Source organism: Pempheris klunzingeri, chromosome 1 (genome assembly GCF_042242105.1).
Source record: "Pempheris klunzingeri isolate RE-2024b chromosome 1, fPemKlu1.hap1, whole genome shotgun sequence".
NCBI classification, from domain to species: Eukaryota; Metazoa; Chordata; class Actinopteri; order Acropomatiformes; family Pempheridae; genus Pempheris; species Pempheris klunzingeri.
Genome location: NC_092012.1, coordinates 30,812,120 through 30,837,539, shown reverse-complemented (window position 1 = coordinate 30,837,539; position 25,420 = coordinate 30,812,120). Strand labels below are relative to the sequence as shown.

At 43.9% G+C, this 25,420-nt stretch overlaps 1 protein-coding gene across 2 annotated transcripts in view; it reads right to left on the bottom strand.

Annotated features, from left to right (window-relative positions):
* Positions 1-25,086, bottom strand: part of znf536 (zinc finger protein 536) — a 192,238-nt gene extending 167,152 nt beyond the window's left edge. The window contains exon 1 of one of the 2 annotated variants that reach the window (XM_070833703.1): positions 25,014-25,086. The gene's annotated coding sequence lies outside the window, so the exon portion shown is untranslated. Of the gene's footprint in view, positions 1-24,233; positions 24,260-25,013 lie in introns of those variants that run through there. The other variant, XM_070833711.1, reaches the window with a different exon arrangement.
* Between the last annotated feature and the right edge of the window lie 334 nt (positions 25,087-25,420).

Here is a 25,420-nt window from a genome sequence, read left to right as displayed (position 1 = left end):
ACAGAAAAGAAATACCCATTAAAATACTGTGCGCTGATCCCCCCCCACCCCCAACACCTCCACATCTTTATTTTTCCTCAGGACTTCCTGTGAGGATGTGATGTCATTTACACATCCCTGAGTAATCTAACAAATATATGAACTGTAATTGCTTGTGTATATCAATCTTTTACTTTTTTTCATTTTCTTCTCATGATTACTTTTTAATATCCAGTTCAAGATGGGGGAATCATACTGGGACACATACTAAGATGTGCAATGTTCATAATTTGAAAGTTAAAATACAATGTACAAAAAAAAAAAAAAAAAACAGGAAGCTTTGTTCTCATAAGCAGAAAACTGTGAGAGGAGCCTATGCAGCACAGCAGAGGATGTTATCTGATCCAGCCTTGAATCCCTGCCGCTTTACGCCAGAAAAATAATCAAGCCAACACAAAGTATGTGAAGTGAAAGACAGCCACTCCCCTTTAAAGTAGCACGTAACTCGGTGAGTGGCATCTGAGCTGAGGCCTCACAGAGACACACAGAGAAACAGCAAGCAAACGACTACAATTTCTAAAATCATAATAAAAATGAAAGACGGCATGTTTCCTAAACCCCATAAAAAGTTTGTACGCTCGATTTAGACGGAAAAACTGAAAAAGTAGCTCTGTTCTTTGTTGAAGAAGCTAATTTATCATTTCTACGCGGCTGACTAAACTGCTCCAGCTTTACCTTTCATTTTTGTGACATTTCAAAACGTTTGCTTAAATCTGTTGAAGTTTGCTTAGATGCCAATCTGTGAAATCTTGGTTTTGCGTATTTAGCTTCAATCTCTAGTGCTAAACGTTCAATCCTGTGTTGTTTCTGCACTCCGCTACCCAAAGATCACCTGTCAGTCACGGCGGGAGCGTTTCTTTTCTCGGGTCCCTGTAGGTGGCGCTCTTTTCTGTGATTCATTAATGCTGTTATTACTTCAGATTTGGACTGGAAAAGAAGTATGGGCCCAGAGAATTCTCATGGCTATTCTGGATGCGGAGAAGCAGCCAAGCATGGAGAGGCTGGCTCAGTCCTGCAGTGGGGAAGAGGGGTGGTTGGTTGGGAGGGAGTGTGGGGGGGGGGCACAGATGTGGAGGGTCTGCAGGAGGGCCACCCAGATCTACCCACCACTACTGTTTCAATGGAGCGTCAAGAGTAAAACTCACACTCACATGCAGGGAACGCACACACACACACGCTCACACACAAAGCCACGACATTGCCTTAAGTCACAATCTAAATTGGCTCCCAAGGGCATACCGACTACCTTGTTCACCAAAGGCATTGTGTATGTTTTCTGAGTGCTTAGCATATGCTGCCGTAACCTGAGATCTCTGTCTCTCCCTCTCTCTGTCTCTCTCTCCGTCTCCCTTGCACACACATACACATGAACACAAACATAGAAGTTGCTCTGTTTTCTCCCTTTACGTAATTCCCATCAGGCCCTTAATTAAATTCAAAATAGTTCACATCTACCTATTAAACCATGTTGCACCAACCGCCCACCAGACAAACCTTGAAAGAGACACAAATATAGGCAGGGTGATGGGGAGGGGGTGGGGGGGAGACAGGTTGTCTTTTATACGCAAAGAAAGTGGAAGAGAGGAGAAACTATGAGGAACTCTCAGATCACAAGTAATGAGGAATGTCACATCTGCTTTTTATACTGTCATATGATATTGTAATACTGATATCTGAACGGTAAACACACTGATTCTCTCTGCCGTTTATAACCACACCAACATGCTGATAGAATGTGATTGATGAGGTGTCCATCAGTCAATCAAAACACTCAAAATCTATCAGGTTGATTTCTAGGCTGTGGTAAGGAGGCTGGTTTGTCTTGTAAATAATAAAAAAAAAATTATAAAATATTGCTTATTTATACTTATTTGCTTGTTTTCATTATCAAAACTAAACATGGAGTCCTACAAAATGTTTGCAAACTACATTCAAAGGCAGCTATGGACACGCTTTTGTTCTTCCAGAATGAAATACAACAGCAAAAAGCTACTGACACTTGATCGAATCTGCTACATCTATGATTTGATATCAAAGCATACAGCAGAGTAATGGAAATAGCTAACATTTTAAGACAGTCTAACCTTTCTTGTGTTTACCTTATTAAAGAGTGTGTACCTTAACTGGTAGTGCAATACACATAGGGGGGGAAAAACAATGTGTATAAAGCCGGCAGTGTTTAAGCAGGCGAACAGTAAAGTAATAGGCAAGAGCAGTGAAGTGTTGATTCTACAAAAGATGCGGGGAAAAATTGCACCTTGGTGCACACACACACACACACACACACACACACACACACACATTTCCTCCCCCTCCTCAATATACTCCCACAACACGGCCGGCTGCCTGGCAGCCGAAGTTAACATTTTCAGAGAAAATATTCCTTGCCTCCAATAGTCCGATGTAATTCATTTTCCATCTCTGTTCATTAATCATTGTTAAAATTAGTGATCCATTTCTTCCACTCTGCCATCTGCACTCAGCTTCCTAACAAACATGACACCTCAGCGCATAATAAAAGCTGACAGCTACGAGGAGGCCTTTCCAAGTAGCTTTCTGCATATGTGCACCTCCACGACTTGATGCCGTTGTCAGACAAAAGTAGGTTATTTAGACCGCTGGCTGGAGAGAACTGCATATGAGTACACACACACACACACACACACACACACACACACACACACACACACCCACACACACTCAAATATACATGGACATCCAGTATATGTACATTGATTGCATGTATACATATACGTACCAAAACTATACAGCTACATTACATGTCAAAGAGACAAAAAATCTCAGATAATCTAAACTAATAACCTCAGAACTTGCGGTCACATGCTCACACTTTCGCGCACGAGCACCAGCACATGCACAAAAACAGCGTCGAATAGACAGCGCTGAAATCACGATAGGAAAATCTCCCCCATATTTCTCAGCAAAGGGGTGAAGTGAGGAAAATGAGAAACAGGGAAACAAGCAAACGCATTCAAAATATGAGCAATCATGAAGCCCAAGAGAGCGAAAAAACAGAGAGAAGCCTTAACGGTATCCTGTTTACCCCTACAAGCTTTTTGCTTCAACTTCAGCTGGAACAGTGTTGTACTTTTCCATTTGCATTTGCTTCCAACAGCTGTGGCATTTGTGTGTATTTGTTGTGATACTGTATCAGCTCAGCTACACCCTGATCTTAACTCGGCTAAGCTGAGAGGCAAGACGGTGTGGGATAGAACAAAAGAGAAGGTAAACACAGAGTGAGTCACTGGGCCAGATGATGCCCCTCTCAGGCCACCCAGGTCTCATAAACACCCTTCTGATTCACATAAAAGTACCACGATGGAAAGCTATCGACTCCCCAGATGCCATCGAAAACACCCGGTAGCCTGAGCACATGTAGGTGCTCTGAAAGCAGCAGGCTTAATACATTGGAATCTAAGTGAAACGGAAGGAGTCTCTATCTATCCGTATGTATGTATGTCATCAATCATTCATCACACATATTTATTAGCAGTGTGTTACTAACGCCAGAAGTTCACACTGTGTGGTGTATGAGAGAGGATCTCTATTAAATGTTACACTGCTGAAAAGCATGCTGGGTACAGCTAGCTGTCCGCCGCTCATCACAGCACATTCAGGAACAGGTGAAGAAAGACCAGACCAGACCAGAGATGTCCCACTATAGCAAACCCTAACATCATAAGCATCAGCAACGTTACTTTTTTGCCCCAGATAGCTAGCTGTGTATAAAAGGTGGAGAAAAAGTTTCTTTGGATGAGCGACTCTCGTGAAAGCTGCAAGCAGCAATACCGGAGGCCAAACATTGTTCCAAACAGGCGCGTTTTGAACGGCCACTGCACTAGTAGGGATTCCACCTAATGTCTGAAGTATTACAGCATATTTTGCACATAGACTCGGTTAATCAAGCATAAATCACTCTAATATCTGTAAATGTAGCTACATTTCTGGGCTGAAGAAGTATAATAAACAGGTACGGCACATCAGAAATCTAAGCTACGAGTAAAATCTTTTACACTTTACACTCTGTCAAGACTTATTGATGATCAAATGTGTTATTTATTGCATAATTTCTATTATCAGTGAATAAGTTTTCCACCAAAACAAGTGTAAAATCATAAAAAAATACATTCAAAAATTCACCAAGAATAAATTTGAATGCCACCCAAGCGTCTTTCTCTGACTGCCTCTTTTTCGCTCTCTCTCTCACACACACACACACACACACACACACACACACACACAGCACACTCACGGTACCTTCCCCTAGTCTCTTGTTAACACCCCCCGAAACTGTCCCTTCTCACATCCACACACACGTGTGCACACAAATACACACACACACACACACTCAGACACACGCACGGCCAGGATCCCTCCCTGGCGAGGTGTGTGTGTCTCTGCCTGAGGCACAGCACATTAATCTATATAATGCCCTCAAAGAGAAGGCTTTTTCACACCGCTAACTGCCAAGGACTACGAGGGGCAGCGGCTGAGCCATGATTCAGCTGTTAGCCCAACTGGCGTCCCTGCGCACACACACACTCGCACCCCCGCACCCCTCCCAACACACACACGCACACACACAATATGTTAGCAAGAATACACACATACACCACTCGTTGGCAAGAAAGACAACGCAGACACCTTTGTGAGCTCACACAGGAACACACTCGTCAACACCATGACTGGATCTCAATACGTTTTTGGTAAAGACCGAAATGTGTTGAAAAGTCTGAAAAGCTGGCAACGATCACACGCTCAGAGTCATACTCTTTTTTACTTATTCCTTAATTACATTTTGATTTAAGTCATCATTTTGCCAATTTTAGTCTGCATTTTGAGTTCTTGTACAGCTTGTATATTGAAAAATATAACATTTGAGAAGTTCAGCTTTGGTAAAATAAAAGGTTGTTTTGTAGAAAAATATGTTTCTGTTCCCCAGTATAAGTTATCAATAAAACGTATTGCCTTGGCATATAAACTCAGGTATGTCAACACTAGTATCAAAAAATGTCAGCATTAATCTAGCGTGATCTAGGGTGAAAGCTCAGTGATCTTGATTACATATCTAAAAGTGTATACAGCAGCTGCAAAAGTCAAGAGAGTCTCCCATTGGATATTTTAGACTGACTGGTAAAGTTCATGTAGTACCCGAACAAATAAACGCAGAAGAAGCTGTTCTGAGCCGTTCCGTCTCCACCACCAGCAGACACCACAGAAGAAGACGGCTTACTGATATCACCTTGCAGAATTTCTGGGCTTCACCATCCTCATATTTCAGACTGCAACCCCTCGCCAGTGTGCGAAGTTGCCCAGTGTAGATTTAATATTCATTTGTTGCACAAAACAGACAGCTCAGAGCGGTGATTGGAGGGCCAGTGCTCAGAGACAGACGGCGAGCAGAAGAGCAGCTAAATCATCTTGACATTCACCAAGAAGTAGCCACACAGAAAGCTACTGCTGCTGTTAGTTCTCCCATCAACTAATTTGGTTCTACTTAACCCCTAAACACCCCACGTGCACACACACACAAGTGGACGCAAGGCAAACAGAGGCTGACGCACACATATGCGCACGCACGAGAGCACGCGCACGCGCCTCGCGGTGACACATTTAATTCCAGGTTCTCAGCACATCTGAATTACAGCAGAATGATGAGGGAGAGAGGGCCAGGCCCCTCCGGACTGATTAGCATCATTTAAGGAAGCCTTCCTTTCTTCTGCCCGCCTCAGCGACCCCCACCTCTCTCTCTCTATCACTCTGTGCCACTCGCAAGGGCGACCCACCCACCTCCCAGGCTACAATATGGGTGACAACCGCCAGCACATGTCAATATGGAGTACGCTCATTTACATCCAGCGTAAGAGAATGGCTCAAGTGCCCATGCCTCTGGAGCTATTTTATTCCTCCAAGTATTCATAGACAAGTGATTGTTAGCTTTAGATTCTGTTTTCTAAAAGTGTGGACAGAAGGACATAACTAACGCATATATACGTCAGGCGCCATATGATGTAGTTTTTTTCTGCGCGTGTAAAGTAAATAAGACAGAGCCTGTTTTATTTGTGCATATTTCCCCCCTTCTAAATTATATAAGCCTTGCACATGGCTTAAAATTTTGTAAAGCTTTTCTCAAAATCCTACTTATGGTTGCCATTCTGTGCCAAAAAGTTCATCTGGCCTGTAAATTTAAGCATGGATTACAAATATTCAAATCATGAGCTTACTGTTCAAATAAACATTTCCAACAGGGAGGGGAAAAGTTGCAAGGCATACACTTTCAGCATAATTCCTCCTCTGGCACCTCCCCTCCCCTCGCTCCTAATAAAACAACCACACACACAAAAAAAAAAAAAAAAAAAAGGGGGTTAGGGGTGGGAGGGGGGGGGCAAGAAATGCAAAAACAAAAGACAGAGTTAAAAGTTTGGCTTCTTCATTTACCATGCGGCTGGATAAACAGTGTTGATGAAATATGTAATTAATGTAATTGTAACCACCTATGCAATTACAATCAGCCGGGTGGGCTCGGCTGTGGCCCCCAGTACACCCTGCCATAGGACAATAGGGCACCTTATTACAGTTTTAAAAAGGGGAGGGAGGGAGAGGGGGGTGAAAAAAGGGGGAGGCTTAAGCTGGTCAGCTGCTCACCACATGGTAGAAATAATAAGGACTGAAGTCACAATCATTTCAGCTTTGGTTTAGCTTCGCTGATCACTGTACTTTATACTGGACAACACAAATACCTGACAAACTCCACGGCACCCAGGGACTTCTGAGCCACATTATCTGTGATATACATATCAAATGACTAAATACAATGCATGACCCTAATCTGCAGCGGTGGAGGAAGCATTTGTATCCTTTTCTTTGGTAAAAGTAGCAAAACAACACTGTAAAATACTCAGAGTAAATGTCCTGCGTTGGAAATAATACTTAAGTAAAAGTGTGTAAGTATCATGTATCTCCAACATGTCACTTTTTCATGAGCCATGAAAACAGGCCTGTGTTCAGCTTCATTTGAAAGACTCCGTCAAATAATCTAATGGTTGCTAATGGTTTATTCTTAAGTAGTAGATCCTCGACGTGTGAAGGGACATTAAAGCTTTTAGTTTTTCTAAAAAAAAGTCAAAATCACCAAATTTGCTGATGGATGTCATAAGACAGCAATGTCAAATAAATGTGGTGGAGGGAAATAATTCCCTCTGTGATGCTGTGGACTAAAGGTATAAAGTATTTGGCTGAATGTGCTTTGTTACTTTCCACCTCTGGTTATATCGGTTATGACCTTGATTCGATGTATTTACACTTCTATTTGAATATTTTTGTATTCTTAGTGCACAGTGCGGCCACCTGCTTTCACACTAACCTTCAGACGCCACCATCTGCAACCACCACCGACTCTCAGAATAAAACCGGTCCTGGTACCGAGTATAGACGGCTACAAAGTCTGAATGAAGAAGACTGTAGCATCAGTACAAACATATCGTCACCTCGGCAAAGACGAGTCAAAATTTGGGTTAGGGTGCAGGCCACTGCCCTGGCCAGTTCACACTGACAGCCGGTGTTATCCCAGGGATTAAAATAGACTTTTCCCTGCTACCCGCCCCTGCCCAGCATTAAAGTCTTCCACATTTGCAAAATTGCAAACAGATGCAACTCAAGTACCTGCAAATAATCTGCCAAGACCAATTTCAAAAGGGAGATTTCAGAATATGTGGGAGTCATTAGAGGGAGTATTATTTCAGCGATGAGCGCGAGAGGGCCAGCCGTGTTTCACCCAACCAGATGGGTTCTGCTGCCTTTTATTCAGGAAGAAAGAAGCCGACGTGTTCTTCATCTCCTTCATTCCCCCCAAATGAAGATATATAACGTGTATGAAACAATTACGGCAGAATATTGGAAGTTTCAGAAGCAACCAAAGAATGTCAAATTTCCTTTCGAGTTTCTCAAAACAATCTTTTCATCTTCTTCCCAGTGAGGATGCTTTCGGATGGGAGCTGCGGAGGGGTGGGCTGGGGGGATTTTCAATGTAAACGAGGATACAGACACAGAGATCTGAGGCTTTTATTGTTTTGTATTGAGTGTTAAATATGAAAAAGAATTAAAAGGTAGACGCCTTAAAAGAGGCCTGTGGCGTATGTAAATGAAATATGTTTCAGAGCCATAATTTGCAACTGCTGCTGTTGTTATTTTTCAGACGGTTATCTGAAGTTTTTCTGGTCGCCTCAGTGCAGCTTTAAAGCGACGCACAACAAAGCGTTCACCAATTAAAGACGATTTTAACACCAAGAACTGCAGCAAACTTCATTAGATTCTCCATCCAGCCACTGACAAAAAGCCTATCAGAATGCATCTTTAAGACTTGGTAATGAATAATGTATAATCAAAACACATTTTTTCTCACACTAGCCATTCACATCTACCAGCTCTTATAACAAATTAAATGTTTATATCAAATGGAATTTGATTAGGTGACTATTGCTAGTAGGTTATTATTGCTAGTAGGGAAGCTGAATAACAATCTAAGGCACTTTAAAAAATGATCAAAATCACCAAGCCCCTGAAACAATACACATTCAATCAAATTCTTCATGATTGTAACAGTAGGAAGCATTTTAGGCATTCCACCCACAACAAACAGGCTTTGTTCTCCTGTTATGAGAGGCAGCGAGGGGACACAATCAAGTGCGTGAGAAAGCCAGGAACGCAGGATTTCAAGCAATTCCTCCCTCTTTCTCTTTCTCTCTTTCTATACACCCCCCCACACCCCCTCTCTTTTTTTTTTTTCAGGGTCGCCCATATTATTTGCTTCCTGTCTCATTGTAGCTGGCAAAAAGAGAATTTGGTAATTGAGTAGTACAGAACATGTGCCCTCCCTGCTCGCAGATGACAGATGGATTATAAAAACTTCAAAGGCGAGCATTTGGAGCACCAGGGGAGAGATGCTAGGTATTTGAACTATCATTCTTTACCCAGGAGACAATGACTGCCTGACATGGTGCATACATCAAGGAATAGTGCAACAGCACAGACATAATCCAACACACACATGCACACACACACACACACACACGCACACCCCTCCTTTTACTCCTTTTCCATCTCTCTTCCTCTCCTTCTCCCTCCCTGTGCTATATATTTAACATCCTGTTCTGAGCAACTTTGCGCCAAGCTCAGGAACATAACAAGTGGGGGGTAATGCTGAGAGTGTGGAGAGAGAGGAGGCGGCACAGGCAGGGCAGGGAATCTTATCTTTGCATTTTTCTCTTCTTGACTTGTCACTTTTTCAAGGCTTCGTGCCGCAGTCAGGGTTCAAACTGTGGCATCCCCTTACCGGTCAGTAAAGCAATCAGAGTTTAGCTTTGGCGGTAGCTTTGTGTTTTAAAAAATTACAGCCAGATTAGCAGGCCTTTGAGGAAAACTGTAAGCACTACTGTACCGTAAGTGAAGGGGAGAATGGTGGGCGGCGGCGCCTATAATCATCTTATAAGCATGATTTATGAAAAGGGCCATCTGCTTTGCCTTACTTAAGCACGGAGGCAACCTTTAATAATATAAGGACACGAGGAAAGGAGGGGATAGTGGAGGGGGTGAGTACAAATGGGAGGAGGGAGACTGTTCGACACAATGACACAAACACAAACACACACACACACACACACAGTCACACAGGGATTTCGAGAAACCGGTAACCCGAATGCAACAACCCCTCTCCCCTCCTCTTCCTCTTCTTCCTCCCGTCTCCTCTCTTCTTCAGCATCCAGCTATTAGTTCAAATGGCAGCTAATCACTGTTGACCTCCCCTGTCACACCATTTAACCCCAGCCCCTCCTCTTGACCCCGAAGGAATTAGCAGCCTCACTGTAACAGACACACACACACACACACACACACACACTCACACACACTTCTGTACACAGTTCACAAACTACCTTGCACACCCTCCACTCACAGTCTCTATACTTCTTTACAAAGTTTGATTCTTAGAGAGTAAATCCAGTGAAAGAATTCTGATTCTTACACGACTCATTCATGCACAGGATCCTACGCAATCAATCGTTTGGTCTGTAAAATGTACAAAATTGCAAAGACACTGCCCATCACAAGTTTGTCCAGTCCAACCTGACCTGATCAAACTGCTTGTTATGTCCGACCAACAGTCCTACCCGCAACAGATATTTAGTTTGGTGTAAAGAACGCTAAGAAAACAAGCAAATAACTACATCTACTACATCTGAGAAGCTGCAACCAGGGATTTTTGGTATTTATGTTTAAAAAATGACTTAAAGGATTTATCATTAGATTTGTAGCAAATTCATTTTCTGACAATGAACAAATTGATTAATCAACAAGCAGTTTCAGTTCCTAGTTACTGAATTATTAATTCATCTTTTTTTATTAATAAAGTATCAGTATATCAGTCTATCTCAGTCTATAAGTAGTCTATAAAAAGTGAAAAATGCCCCAGGGCCAAAGATGATGTCTTTAAAATGTCTGATTTTTCCAACCAACAGTCCCAAACCCAAAGAAATCCAATGTACAACAATTTAAAACAGAGAAAAGCAATAAATTCTGGCAATCAACAAGCTAGTCGCAGCAACTGTTTGGCATTTTCACTTGACAAATATCTTAATTGTTGATCATCAAAATCATTGTTGCTTAATTTGATTGTATCAGCGTTAGTATTAGCTGCTGTTCACAGTGGGGGGGGGAAAGACCACGTTGATCTCCTTAATTCTATCCTTAAATTCCAATAAAACCTGCCAGGTCCTTTAGACAAATCAAAAACAAAGAAATGAACTGAAACCAGCTGAGTGATATCATAACACATTTCACACATGAAGAACGAGAAGGTCTCAAAGGGATGTGGCTCTGACTTGATTGGCACTGATGCCCCAGTACTTGCCCTTTGGCCTCGCTGTGACCTGGAACTGGCTCCCAGCGTGACCCTAAAGAGCGGCTGCAGCGTCGGGAGGGATGGATGGATAATAAGGCCATACGGCATATACTATTGTGCTATGAGCCACATACACACATGTGCATAAAGTAACACACACACACACACACACACACGCCCCTCCCCGTGTGGTCACCTTTTCAGTGTCCATCAGGATTGTTGGCCTAATCCTCGTCGGATCATCTCATCAATGCCTAGGCTGTTTATGTGTAATGGATCCAATCTAGCTCCCTCTCCCACCAACCCCCAGTGCTCCCCTTTGCCCCCTCCACCCCTTCCACCCCATCCCCTGCCTCCCTCCAGGTCTCTTAACATCCCATCCTTCCGAAGCATTCTCACTGCTCCTCAAAGGAAAACACCAACTTTTTTATATCTTTATTTTCTTTTCTTTACAAATATGCTCCACCGATCTTCTCCAAGATGTTCACTGTGAAAACTCTGTGCAACGGCAAATAAAACCACACTTTATCCTCAGTAGTTGGTCCTCTGCAATATCTTACATTGAAAGCGGAGTTAAAAATAATGTTTTTAGTGAAAAAAAAAAAAGTGTATCTGATTAAAAAACAGCTGGGTGCTCTAAATGTGGTTTTAGAGGTTTTCCATCCCAATAAGTCCACTTGTAGACATCAAATGTATTTAATTACAAGTGAAAATTGTATAGATAATACATGTCTAACCTTATAGGCTTTAACCAAAAACCACAACATTGTTATTGTTGTCATTGTAATTGAAAGTCAAACCCTACTTTTCATACCAATCCGTACCAGTTTTGGGTATGACAGAATTCAAAATAAATTCCAGATTTCTGGTCCGCTGTATAATTTTCTTGACAAACCTGTCATGGAAACTGTATAATTGTTTGTCTTTCCACCCTTTCCATCCTTCCTTACTCTCTTCATCCTCCTCCTTCTCCTCCTCCTCCTCCTCGAAGCCTCGCAGCATGTGTAAGCAGAAGCGCACGTGCTCCCTTCGCCCTCATTACGAGCTAACTACGCTGTTAGATTAAAAGCGTGTACAGAGAGGAAGACAGAGAGAGAAAGAATTAGAAGAGAGGGGGGAGAGAGAGAGAAAGAGAGAGAGAGAGAGAGAGAGAGAGGAGGAGGAAGAGGTGGGGGGAAGAGAGGAACAGGCCGAACCTCCATAATTAAGATCACTTCACAGATTACCTCCGGCAACAAAAGCGCGGCAAGCGGCCGCCCGCAGCCACAGAAATTGGATGAAAAAGGGGTGTTGAGGAGGAGACTGACCTCCGCCGCTCTCCACCGGGCTCCACACGAACACAAGCCACGGCTGGATCAAATGCCCCTCCCAGCAGTAACTGACACACACACACACACACACACACACACACACGACAGGTACTGGTACACACTGTAGAAGCAGAGACACAGCGAAGTGAGGAAAAGCACACTTCTTACAGGCGGAGGCAGGCACACACATAGAGGATTCGGCACCCGAGGCCTTACATTTTATTACAGGCCACATAACAGAAAACACACACAGACACACACGTCTCTGCTAAGTACACTGCCTGGAGAAGAGATCCATCCTCTGGTGTAGATCATCACTCCCCTGAGCCGAGTCCCCTGAGCCCTGAGTCTGAAAAATCTCCTCAGAGTACGATGCCACCTTCACATTATTTTCAGAAAAGGACATGATTGCCAAGATAGCAATCAGTTATCAGGCACAATTCATTTTAATATCTAACAATAACAAGCTGCACCTTATAATTTGAAATAGCTCTGTTTGCTGGCATGTTTGATTCTTGTGGGACACAGAATTCGTAATGCTAAGTGGGAGAAAGTGAAGCCACAAAAATCCTCAAATGTCTGATTTGATGTCTTTTTTCCTCATTTAGACCTTCTCTTTTACCGTAAATCTGATAGAGTGCAGGCATCGTATTACACCCACCAATTGGATGACCCATGGGCTTCCACACTGACCAGCTGTCCAACCTTCTCTCTGAGAATTTCCACATCCTCACACTCAGTTCCTCTACGGTGTTCACCTCGCCCTCTTCAGTCCACCTCACTCCCACCCCACAAACCAACCCTGGTCTCCGAGGAGCAGAGGGGAGGCCATTTAATCTAATCACAGGGATCCAGCAAGAGCGCCTCAAAGCCCTCGGGGGCTGATCGGCAATCAGAGAGACGGAGGCCACGAGGGAAAGAGAGAGAAATAAACTCTACCTCAACTTCAGATTTGTGGAGCAAACCTCTCAGATCCCTAATTTGAAGACGCTCTGCCATGAGATTGTCCTGTTGGTGGGTAGGCTGACGAAGGGTGTTTGGGAGGGTTGAAGGACTTTCTGTGACAGAGTGGGTTCTGGTCAAGGGGGTCACGGGCAGGTTGGGGCTCAGTCAGGACAGGAAGGGGCCGATAAGTGTGTAAATTACTGTGCTGTGGCACAAAATTAGCTTATTACCCGTAAGGCTTTTGACTGTTTAGGAATTTGAACAATTTAAGAACATGTCGAACAAGGTTCACGTTCAGGCTAAAAGGATAACGCTGAGCTGTAACAACCTGAACCTCGTTTTCATTTTCTTGTTTTGGCTTTAATTTCTAGCAGTTATTATACAAATTTACCAAGCAAAGAAATTGCTGAGAGTACATGGTGACATTGCAGCAATAACAGGAGTGGTAAGTGAATTATCAGATTATATGATCCATTTTGTTTTGAGTAAAACTGCACACTCAGCACACCTGAAATTACGTATGCATACTGTGGATATAAGCGCGGTCTGCCCAACCGACATTTTTTTTGTTGCTTGGTCACAGAGACAATTTGGCAGCAAGGCTGACTGGCACTGACACATAAAGCTCACTAAATTTGATTAAAACCTGTCCAGTTCTCTGCTCGTGTTTCTTCCCTTGTCTGACTTCTTTTTAACAACGTCCCCTCATCCAAGAGCAAAGCAATTACTTTGGTTAGTACAATTTAATCATAACCTAAACAAATGGCCAAATCTGCGAAAATAAGATCCAAGTTGTAATAAATCTGAACGATTCATTACCACGTCCCTTTCCTCTCTGAGATTTTGTGCAAAACCTCTGTAACAACACCGAGTTACTATTGCACGCTGCACGGTCCAAACTGACAAATAAATCAATTGTAAGTCTTCCATGTCCTTTTGCTATTCCTTTTTAATGGGTGCCATAGAGTCAAAAGGTTTAGAAATAGCAAGTCTGTTGAAAATGACCCCCTAGTTTTTGGGATACATGTTATGAACGGGTGAAATCCCACCCTTCGAGCCCACCCTCCCCATCTCTGTGCAGATCTGACAGTCCTGTTTACCAAAGCAGCCAACAGACAAGCCGAACAAGGGCCCGGGCACTTCCACTTAACTCTTTCCCCATTACTACGATTGGTGTGAACGACACAACAAAAGAGACAAATGCAGTTCTGAGCTGAAGAAAACAACTGCAGCTCACGATCAAGAATAATAACAATAAAAAAGACAAAGATGAAAACAAAAGACAAGGAGGGGGCGGTGGGGGCTGGAGAGAGAGGAGATGATGAGGTGGGCCGTTTGAAAATAAAAATAAAAAAGATGATTTGAGAAAACTGTCGGAAATTGCGGGAGATCTGTTAAAGGTTCTTTTCCAGCAGGGGTGGGAGCGCATCTTATGACTTAAAAAGACGTATTAAAGAAAGAACCAGGCGCCGGGGGAATTCTCCCACGTCGGAGAGCTCTCTTTTTAAATTCAACCCCGGTAATAACGCAGATAAATAATAGATAAATAGTATTTAGCTCCCACCTTGAACAACACTTTTTAAAGTAGTTCATGAAAGACTGACGGCTCTTGGCGAGCAGACGCACTTACACAAACACACGTGCATGTGCATGTACATGTAATGTGTATTTTACCTAATTAGATAAAACACCAGGTGGGACTGACTGATTGTGAGCGTGTGCACGTGTCTATGTGTGTGCACGGATTGAAAAAGGAGAGGAAACGAAGAGAAGGAAAGATCAAATACTCTGGATGAATTTCATTATGTTCACGTTTATCATTAGTGGTTTCATCAGCAGCTGATTTAGGAGCAGGACAGTAAGGGGCTGTAGCTAGTAGGACCAATACGTTTGGTTTGAGAAACACAATACATGTGGAGATAATCAGCGATCTCTGATTGAACTTCATCTCTAGGAACGAGGGTCGGGTTTTTTCCACAAGCCTGTACAGTCGCACCTTTCTGCAAATGTTACCTGTAAACCTAACGGTCAAAGTTTAGCATCATGAGTTCCCCATAGAATTTTGATTATTTGGAATAGGGGGTGAGGTTAAATATGGTGGTGTCCATCAGCACCCACAGAGCTGTAGCCTGTTCCTGTTTCACACCCCCCCCTCCTCCGTCCACACTCCAATAATTTGTGTACAGTCCCCTCGCTTGTCTAACATTCACTGATATTTAACAGGGGCCTTTTGCTGTCTTATGGTAATGATGAAACAGAAAATAAAAAGGATAAAATAAGATTTGTTTGGGGATATCCTGTCCTCAAATAAGAGCAAGAATAAACAAGTGGACATATATTTACCGTGTGAAAAAAAAAAAAAGCACAGTAGCAACCCTTACTTTGTGTCTCATGGCAGCTATGCCTCGGAGATGTGGTCGCGGCTGCGCCGGGCGTTTACAGAAGGCTGTGTGTTTAAATGCCTGGAATGCTCATTTGCCTTTTGGGTTTACTTATTTACTTTTGCATAAATGGAGAACAGTAATGTGGTTTTAAGGGGCTTCTCAAGGGGAAAGTTGTGTGTTTTTAAAATGCAGGCTTTTTTAAATGCTCCCTCAGTTTGCTATATTAAGGAAGGTTGGTGATTAATGCAGCATAGATCTAATTTCTCTTGATTAAAAAACATGAATTAGAAAAATAATGCCAGACTTGAGAAGAGTCTACCCACCCTCACGCCCCCCCCCCCAAACACACACACACACACACATGCATGCATACACGTGCATATGCGCGCTCCCCCCTCACTCGCTCAAAGTCATCAGATAGAAAATGAGCATCCAGGCTAAAATAAGCGACAAATAATAACAAGATTCCCAATAGCCAAATATGAAATGTAAAAAGACTGCCTTGATCAGCTAGAGCCCAGTAATCTTTAGCGCCAGCCACAGCTGTACCACCACTTCTGTCACTTGAAATAAAAACCTAAACCTTTCAGGGCTTTCGATTGACTCTTTAATTCAGCCTGATGTGACATTAAAACCCTTTGGTTGACTTCCACTGGCTGTGACAAATGTACCAGCGCTTAATAGAGGTGTGCAGACAGGACGGCATTTCAGTGACTTTTATCAAACCGAATTTATCAACGCAGGCTCCCAGGATCTGTGGCAGCAGCTTGTTCAGAAGGAAGCCTACAGATACCGTTAAGTACATCATCCCTCCTCTCTGTCTCGCTCCTTCTCCACTTCTGCTCACTGCGTTTCTGTCTAAGTGTTTTTTTTTTTTTCCTGCTCTGTCCTGTCATCACACTGCCTTCCGTATATTTATCGCCTTTCTCACTGGATCTACCATTCCATGGATGTGGTACTATGTAAGCTAATAACAATGTTTCCTGGCTGCCAGTTGTCATGGTAAGTTATTTTAAATTTGACCAATTAAATGAACAAAACATCCCATATGACTCCCACTGTCTGTGAAGGTGTAGAAGTTACCACCATGGGACAGTAAACCCTCCACTGAAACTACTACTAAAAGCTACATGGGTTAACTGTGTCTTGTGAGGCCAGAAAAAAAATGTGTAATACTGAATAAAAGGGCAAGATATGTAAAACTGATGTATTATCCTGACCAGGATGGAATTAATTCCAGGAATTGAGTCACTTGTGCCAGAAGGAGACACTAGTACGATTGTAAAGAAAGAACTCAGTGGTTTACTGCTAAAATGGGGTTTAGATTTGCTCCACACCACCCTGACAGTCATCTAAAGTAGTGTAACAAGGGTGAGTAAAACCTAAAAGAGTCTTAGATGTTTCATTCATTTGTGTTGGTTGGGTTACCGTTTTACTGGGTATGACAGAAAGGTTGTCTCTGTGTGAGGTGTTTTCTTTAATTTGATCCACTGAAAGGACAAGTGTTTTAATTAGCGATCACTTTACGAAGAGGTTACTGTCATTTTTAGGTCATCCGAGGCCAATTTCACAAAGTTGAGCACTGAAACACAGCTTGCAGGGTGTGGCAGGTGGCAACCGGTAGAACTGACTAATTTATTGTCATCTTTGGCAACAAGTCCGGCAACGATAAAGAATCGCGAATGGAGACGCAGGTGGTGTAAATGAGAAGTGAGGGGGGGGAGAAAAAAAGAAGAGATAAAAAGAAATGATAGGAAAAAATGAGTGATAAGAGTGGGTGAGGGGATGGAGAGATAAGAGGCTGCAGTAGAGAGACAGAAGAAAGAGGAGTGAAATGGTGGAGTGAGGAGAGCGATAAGGAGGCTTTTGAAGGGTCCTCTCAGATGCTGGGATTGCTCAGTTCAGCGCCGTCTGAGCCTCTGAGGTACTTGAACCTTGCCTGCTTTTGCTCCACCTCTCTGTAGAGCTGCTGCCCTGCAGGCCACCTGTAAACCGCTTTGACACATGATCCACTCCCACGGATGTAGAGTGGAAACACACACACACACACACACACACACACACACACACACAGCGAAACCGCCGCTTGCAGGCAGCTAAGCACGCACAAACGCTTTAACGCACCATCAACATTTGGTTGTTTTTTAACATTAGCACTCGATTAACAACTGGCTGTTTCACTTTTGAATGGAGGGGCACTCACAGCAGAAACAAGAGAGCTACCTAATAGTCTCTCTCATGACATGTTGATTAAAAAATGCAGCTTTTTTCTTCCTTTTATCCGTGTCTCGCTGTCACTTTTAAGCAATAGATCCTTCAGCGAGACGGGACAAATAACCTGCTATTATTATCCATGGCCCTCACGTTGGCGTAAAAGTGGCACTAGGAGGATTTTAACCTTCACCTCCTGAAGGCCGAGGGAAACAGGACACGTTGGAATTTAATTAAACAATTAAGCAGATGCCTTGCCACAGCCGCAAACAAGTGGCGGGGACAGAGAATGGCAACGTTCAGGCAAACACACGCATACAAATGCATGTAAAAAGCTGTAAAACGAGGAGTTGCAATTTTGCACAAAAACACACACGCATATGGAAGAAAATGTACCACTCAGTCACTGCAAGAAAGCTCTAAGCAAGTCCCACTACCCCTAAAAAAAAGTGGAGGATAAAAAAGCGACTGCTCCTGATTAGGCATTGTCAAAATATTTGTGACGGAGGAATTCCACCAGGCGAGCGCAGAATCGGCTCCTCTACAAAAGAGCCATCTTCCCTGAGTAACAAGTTGGTGCAATGAGTGTCGACAGAAGAGGAGCTGAAATCCCCTCCGGGCTAGAGAATATCCCGCTATTGTAGTCTTAACCCGCGAGACCTGGCGGGGAATGTACAGCTTTCACAGTCACTTCTCATCCTATTTGTAGCACTGTCGCTGATGTGCGAGCGCCTGGGCCAGGGCAGGTCACCCCACAGCCCCGCCCCCAACCCCCCCCCCCAGCCTCTCTCTGTCTTCCTTATACTTTCAGTAACCAACACCTTTCCCAAGTCCAATAAATATTTGAGGGGGCATTCATCTACATCGTGTTATTTTCTCCACCCACCCCCCCGGGCCCTCACACCAAACCACTTTTTTCATCTCACTTTTTTGTATTTTTTGTTCCACAAGGCAAGTTTCATTAAAGATCCAATTATGCAAATCGTGTGCTGGAGAGGCAGTTGAATATGCACTATAATGGTGTACAGTAATCGTTCGACACAATATACGGCATCCGGGGCCAGATTTACGAGCGCAACAGAACTGCAACGCCTCCATCCTTTGGTGAAAACCTCTTGATCATAATTAAAGGTGCAGGAGTTCTCTCCAGCATTCTCACACCCTCCCTTTTCTCCCTCTGTTTCTCCACTGTTCCCCTCTTTTGCTCTCCCTCCATCTTGTGCTACTTCGGTGTGCTCATTAGCAGAGGTCTGGGAAGTTTACAGAGGTCATATCCGAGAGGTAGATGAGCTAAAGAGCAGACATGACATGTGCGATGCAGTCGGTGATGGTATGTGAAGTGGGTAATAGACATAACCTGCCTCACACACATATAACCTTCCATCTCATCAACACTGGAGGTATTTACCACAGTCTTAGCTGAGCGTGACTGAATGTTAAGCAGTAACAATTCTCTGCTTCAGGACCTCTGATTGATGTGTGCTTGCCCGTTTGTGTTAAGCTGTTGTCTACGGAAATGACACAGCTGAAAACACAGTGCATTTCGACACATCAAAAGAGAAAACGGTCCTGACATTGCATGACGCATCCTTAAATCCAAAATGCTAACGAACTTTGAGGAAAAAACACAAAACTAAAGCCAAACTCAATAAAGCCTTAATGCCAAGGGGGCTCAGCAGGGAAGCCGGGGCAAACAAAGGAGGAATATCACGGGTTGTGAGGATAAGGTGTTTTACATTTTTTTCAGGACACATTCCTAGTTGGTGTTATGTGAGCGCCAACTGATTAGACAGACAGAGGGAAGGGCAAGGCCAAAGCATCGTCTGGACACCGGACTTTCTCAAGGCTGACCAGATAAACTAAAATACGCTCGCACAGTGTGTGGATTCACGTGGACATGCGGTACGTACGCCCTATTACAAAACTGTTGCGAGTGGAGAATCCCACGTGCACCGACCTGTGTGCATGCACATTCTCAGGCTTATTTAACAAAGTCTCGTACAGCAAACAGCAAGGGGAATGTAATGGAGGAAATGATTTAGAAAAAAAAAATAAAAATCCTCTTCGCGCCCACTTCCATGCCCACCTCTCCATCTGAGACCACTTCGATCTCTTCCTTTCCTCTCTTCCCATCCAGACCTCACCCGCCCCTCACGCCGGCTCCCCCAGCTGCCCAGACAGGCAGACGCTCCTTGTGATGGCACCCCGGCATGAAAAGACTGTGTCAAGCCTATCTGTCAGCACCTCATCTGCCCTACACTCTTTATTCTTAGATCAAAATTATGTCTGTGATTACCACCAGACCCCCTCCCACCCCCTCCAACCTTTCAGCCCCCAATCCTTATCAAGCTCTCAGGGCAAAGAACATACCGGGGGAAAATATACACTCAGACTCAGAAGTAAAGGATGAGGCATTCACACAGCACGCACACACACACAGAGGGAAAATGAGCGTAAACTCTCATTTAAACAATGATTCAGTAAAGCTGATCAGTCATACAGCCAGATTTTAATCGATAGCAGCTTCATTTCTGGCTAATAATTCCATATTTCCCATTCCTTTTTATATATATTAATATCTAAGTCAGAGGTAAAGCACTTTCTTTACATTCTTAACAGTCAGTGTTACTTTGTCCTAATTTCTAACAAAAGCAGCATGTTAAATTGACAGAAAATAACTAGAACAAGATACGCTTTCGGACATTCACACTTCATGTAAATGATGAAGAAAAGACAGTCATCTGTTCACAAATCTGTTTCACAAAATGAAATCCTAAAAAGGCCAAATAACGAGCAAAAGGTCGGTGGCACCAGCTTCACAACTTCAGCTTCATCCCTCCACTTTATCACCACAGCGGAATACATCATAATTTCTGTTTCTTCTAAAAGTTCAACATCACATCCCGTATGTTGGTAGTGACTGCACAAAAAAAATCTAATCTCACATATTCGACGACAGAAATTCTAACAATTGTGATAAAAATCTCAATGTTTGAGATTTCTGTCTAATGTGTGTAATCTAGCATGTGATGTGTTGTGGTCAGGGCAATCTGTTCTTGAGGTCACATCACACATTTGATTCAATGCTTTCAATTGTGTGCGTGTGTGTGTGTGTGTGTGTGTGTGTGTGTGCGTGCGCGCTTGTCATATTAGCCTCACACGGCAACTACAAGCCCAGCTCGCCAACATCTTCCCCTCCCTGGCTTGAACTCTGGAGATCAAGGTCATGGAGCTACAAGGCTCAACCCAGACTAACGCATGTGTGTTACAGTCCCTTCAACACCCTCCTTGCCCCCTGCGACACACACACACACGTACACAGACACACACACACACACGTACACAGACACACAGCGATACACTGCCGCTTTGCCCTGTTGCCCACGTGAAGAAGAACCGCAATGGAAATGAAGAAATGACAGAGCCAGTATCCACAGTCTTCACCCAGGAGGTAACGGAGGGTGGGGGGGGGGTAGCTTTCACAATGACTGCACATATCAATTAATGGCTGGCTGATGAGCAGAGCTGGCCTGATCTGGCCTGCCCACCACCGCCCTGATCCCAGCGGACTGGGAGCCCTGGCCTCGCAGCCTGTACAGCTGGAGCCCTCTCCCCTATAATTACATGAGAAGGGGATCAGCTAGCCACAGTGAGGCTGCCTATCTGCCTGTGGACTACACTGTGTTGCAGAAGCATATATCAGTGACTATTGCTCAGGGTAACTTGAATGATGCGTCGTCCCATTGATTATGTGCACAAATTTTCCGTGCTGTTAGATTATGTAATTTGTGCGACCACTTCACTGTGGGTTTGAGTGTTTTTGCGATGGCACTGGGACGTCTGCTCGTGCGCTGCCATCTCTATGCGCATTTGTTAAACAAGTGTGTGGTTTTTCATACTGTTTTGTCTTCCCTTTTAAAAAAAATCTGATTGTGTACATGTCAACGCGCAAATAATTCACTGTGCGTCGGACTGACAACGCGGCGGCTTCAGTCGAGTGGGTCTACTCCACGGTGAACCGAGTGGCTGACTGACTGACTGACAGCCTGGTGAAAAGAGGACTGATTTGATGCCATCCTCTGCATGCCATGCTCTCTCTCTCTCTCACTTTCTCTCATCACTCCCTTCTCCCTCATTTTCAGCTGAGAGATGTGTATCGCCACAGTCAGTCACGGCCCGCGGCCCCCTTAGCAACGCTGACATGGGCACAGGTGGGAAAGCAACTAATACAAGATCAACGGCGGCCGCTGCAGACTGGCTCCCAGGAACACATTTTGAGCTCCGTCAGTCAGAAAGTTGCAGCACAGGAAAATGTCAAAATACTTGTGCTGTGTGAGAGTGTGTGTGTGTGTGTGTGTGTGTGTGTGTGTGTGGTTTTTTTGCAGCAGTAAATCTCACACTGACTGAGAATAAAACACCCCATCCATAAACGTGGTATATTTATCTATTTGACTTGCCTTGAGAAGAAGATAAATAATTCTTACATATTTTATAAGAATAATTATTTTAATCACAACAATAGACATAATTAATTGGATAATTCATTAGTGAGTAGCATGTAATAATAAAATGTAACCTGACAGGTAGATTAACACAAAAAAAATCTGAAGTCGGCCTAATGAGCATTAAATAAATTTCCAACACTGAGGCCTGGACACTAAATTCTCTTCATAAATTCCTCCAACAGGCCAGTCAGCAAAGCAAGGCCTTTTCTTAAACACAGCGTGTCTTCCAAAATATTTTCAGCCGAAAAGAATGACAACATTTCAACTTGTAGCAGCGCAGAGAGGTGCAGTAAAGGGCAGGCAGGTCTGTGAGGCAGCCTGAACTGTCAGCGGAGCGGGGACAGTTATCCATTTGCTATTTCATCTCCAATAAGGGAATGTAAGGAGCTGACAAAAAGGGTTTACGCCCAGACACTATTTCAGACATAATATCCGCCCTGTGCATACCATTAAACAATGACAGCATCTCAACTCGCACAGTACATCTATTTATCCCTTTTCCCTGCACAATGAATCTGAGGAAGAGGCAACCTTTTTTTTTTTTTTTTCTCCTCTTTTGGCTTAAGACAACTTCAGGGAAGGTTAGAGAAACAGTGGGAAACAACGTGATAGACATTGTTGAGTATTTTAAGAATGATGACATGTGTCTTCACAGCCATTGTGCAGCGCTGGTAGCTGTTGGAAGTGGCTGGATAACCCAGGTCAGATCACTCAGGGGTCAACTCGACTTCCAAGAAAAGGTCCTCCCCACCCAAGACGCACGGTGAGACAGAGGCTTTAAATGGGATTACAAGCCACGTCCATGCTATATATTACTGATAATTCAATACTGCCCCATCATATAAGCGCATGTGAGAGTCGGTGTGGGAATTCGGCAACCGGTTAGAGATTTTTCAGCGCACCAAATGCGCTCAAGCTGCAGGATCTTTCGGATATCCCAAATATAAACACCCTCCTGGTAAATTAAAAGAAGATAGCTCCTGGAAGCACGAGTGCGATGACATGTCACACACCCGACCTCTTCCATCCCCTGGAAAAAAATATTATTGGCTTATTGGCTCCGTCATTTTATATTTCCACAGTAACGGATGTCTATCTGCGACTCGCCTCAACTTTATCTCCCCTCTGTTAAAAAAACAACTCTCATTCACGCCATCAAAAGTGACACCGGTTCCCAAAAATGTCAATTTCACCGCTGCTAATATGTGCGTTCGTCTCCACATATGACATTTACCCCCCCCTCTCTTCGTCTGAATGCCATCGTAACGTCTCCTCAAAGCATAATGCAGGGGCTGCTTATTCATAAGAGAGGTCGATCACTGCACAAAATGGCAGGTCTCACCGGCTCTTCTTCCATCTCACAAGTTTTGACACATGGTGGCAAACGTGCTGGAAGAGTGCGGGAGGGCGAATCAAGTTTACCGGCGCAAGTGCCGATTTGAGCTGAAAGTTTCCCGTGAACATTCTTAACGGGGACACGGCTGGACTTTTCTTAAAGTCTCGTACTGTATCGCTGATTTGTAATGCGCAGTATTTCACAGCCGTGCGCCCGAACGCCTTTTTACGCATACGCAGCGTAGAGTAAAACATGCAGCGACAAACAAAACTTAAGTGTAATTTATTTTCTGCAGGAATAAAAATAGTTTCTCCCGCGTTGAGTTGCAAGGTGTCGAGCATCACAGCCCCACGTCTTGGTCCCAGCTGCTATAGCCCTATTCGTCGCCGTTTTTAAGATCGTCACTCGCTACGGATAATTGCACTGTTATTTTCTAATCATGATTGGGGAGACATCAGGGGCCCCCGCTGCGATGCACCCGTTTAAACGACACCAATTCTCCCCAAAACTGACTTCACAGCGAGTAATACACTCCAAGCCCACAGTAAAACCCCACTCGTGTACTATAAGCTCCACACTTCTTCTTACCTTGTAAATTTGGCGAAGCGCCGGCTAACTCCTGTGCGTAAACGATGCGTTGTGAGAGATAGTGTTCATTGAATAATGAGGCATGTCCATATGATTTGACCGGATCATATTCTTGTCGGATGACGGGGGTGCTGAAAAGTGCGCTTCGGACCTGTTAAGGACTGTCCACTCCTCGATCCTGTCCCTACAACTGCTCCCTGCCGCGCATCCTGAGTTGGAAATGAAAAACACGGCTTTATTACTTGTCTCTCTTCTTGCTTTTCTGTCCCTCTCTGTCGCTGTCTGCTAAAGGTAAACGTTTGCATTGATGCCGATCGCCAGGCATCAGCATATTCCCTTCATCTTTCAGCTTGGACTCCCCCTATCTGGTAGGTGAAATGCATTGTACCGTTAAAAAGGCACTCCATTGTAGAAAGCACAGCCGACTGGCTGGATACAGCCCGGGTCTAGCGGTATTCGCCGTAGCCGGGGATAAAAAGCAGCTGGTGAGCCCAGCGGTGAACGGAACCTCGTTTAAAGAAATAATCCCCCCATCGTTACATTTCCCCTGGTGCCGTGGCAAGGCAAAAACGCCGATAGCCCACCACCTTAGTTTGTTTCTGACCTTGAACTGCCCACAAACACTCTTTTATTTAAAAATCTGCCCCCTCTACATAACCATTCACGCACAGCCAGCCTCGCGGCTTAGGCACCGTGTGTTCAAAATTGGCTTGGATAACAACCCCTCCGGGTAAAGACACCCAGGTCACAAAAATGACTTCAAAAAGTAGAATTCCTTACCTTGCAAGTGAACTGTTTCGAGCCGTTTACTCTTCGCCTTAAAAAAACTCCAGGATAAATGAGTGTTGCCTCCTGTGCGTCCTGAGCGTCAGTCACCGCTTAAGAGAAGTAATGAGTGATAAAAATGACGCTCATCTATCTGCACTGTAACCTTGTGGCGTATTTAATGTAAATAAGCCCCGTTGTGTTGCCAATCCCCATGCATACAAACGCAAAACCGCTCCTCAGGGACTCGCTTTTGCCTTTTTTTCTCAATGTATTGACGATTTATTGTTACTGCCTCGGAGCGCAATAGGGAAGGAGCATAATTATTTGAAAATATGATGTATCAATAATGGAACTGGTCGAATTTGTGAATGGGTGCATTTCTACACACCGCTCTGAAGATTCCTGAATGCTCCCACTCT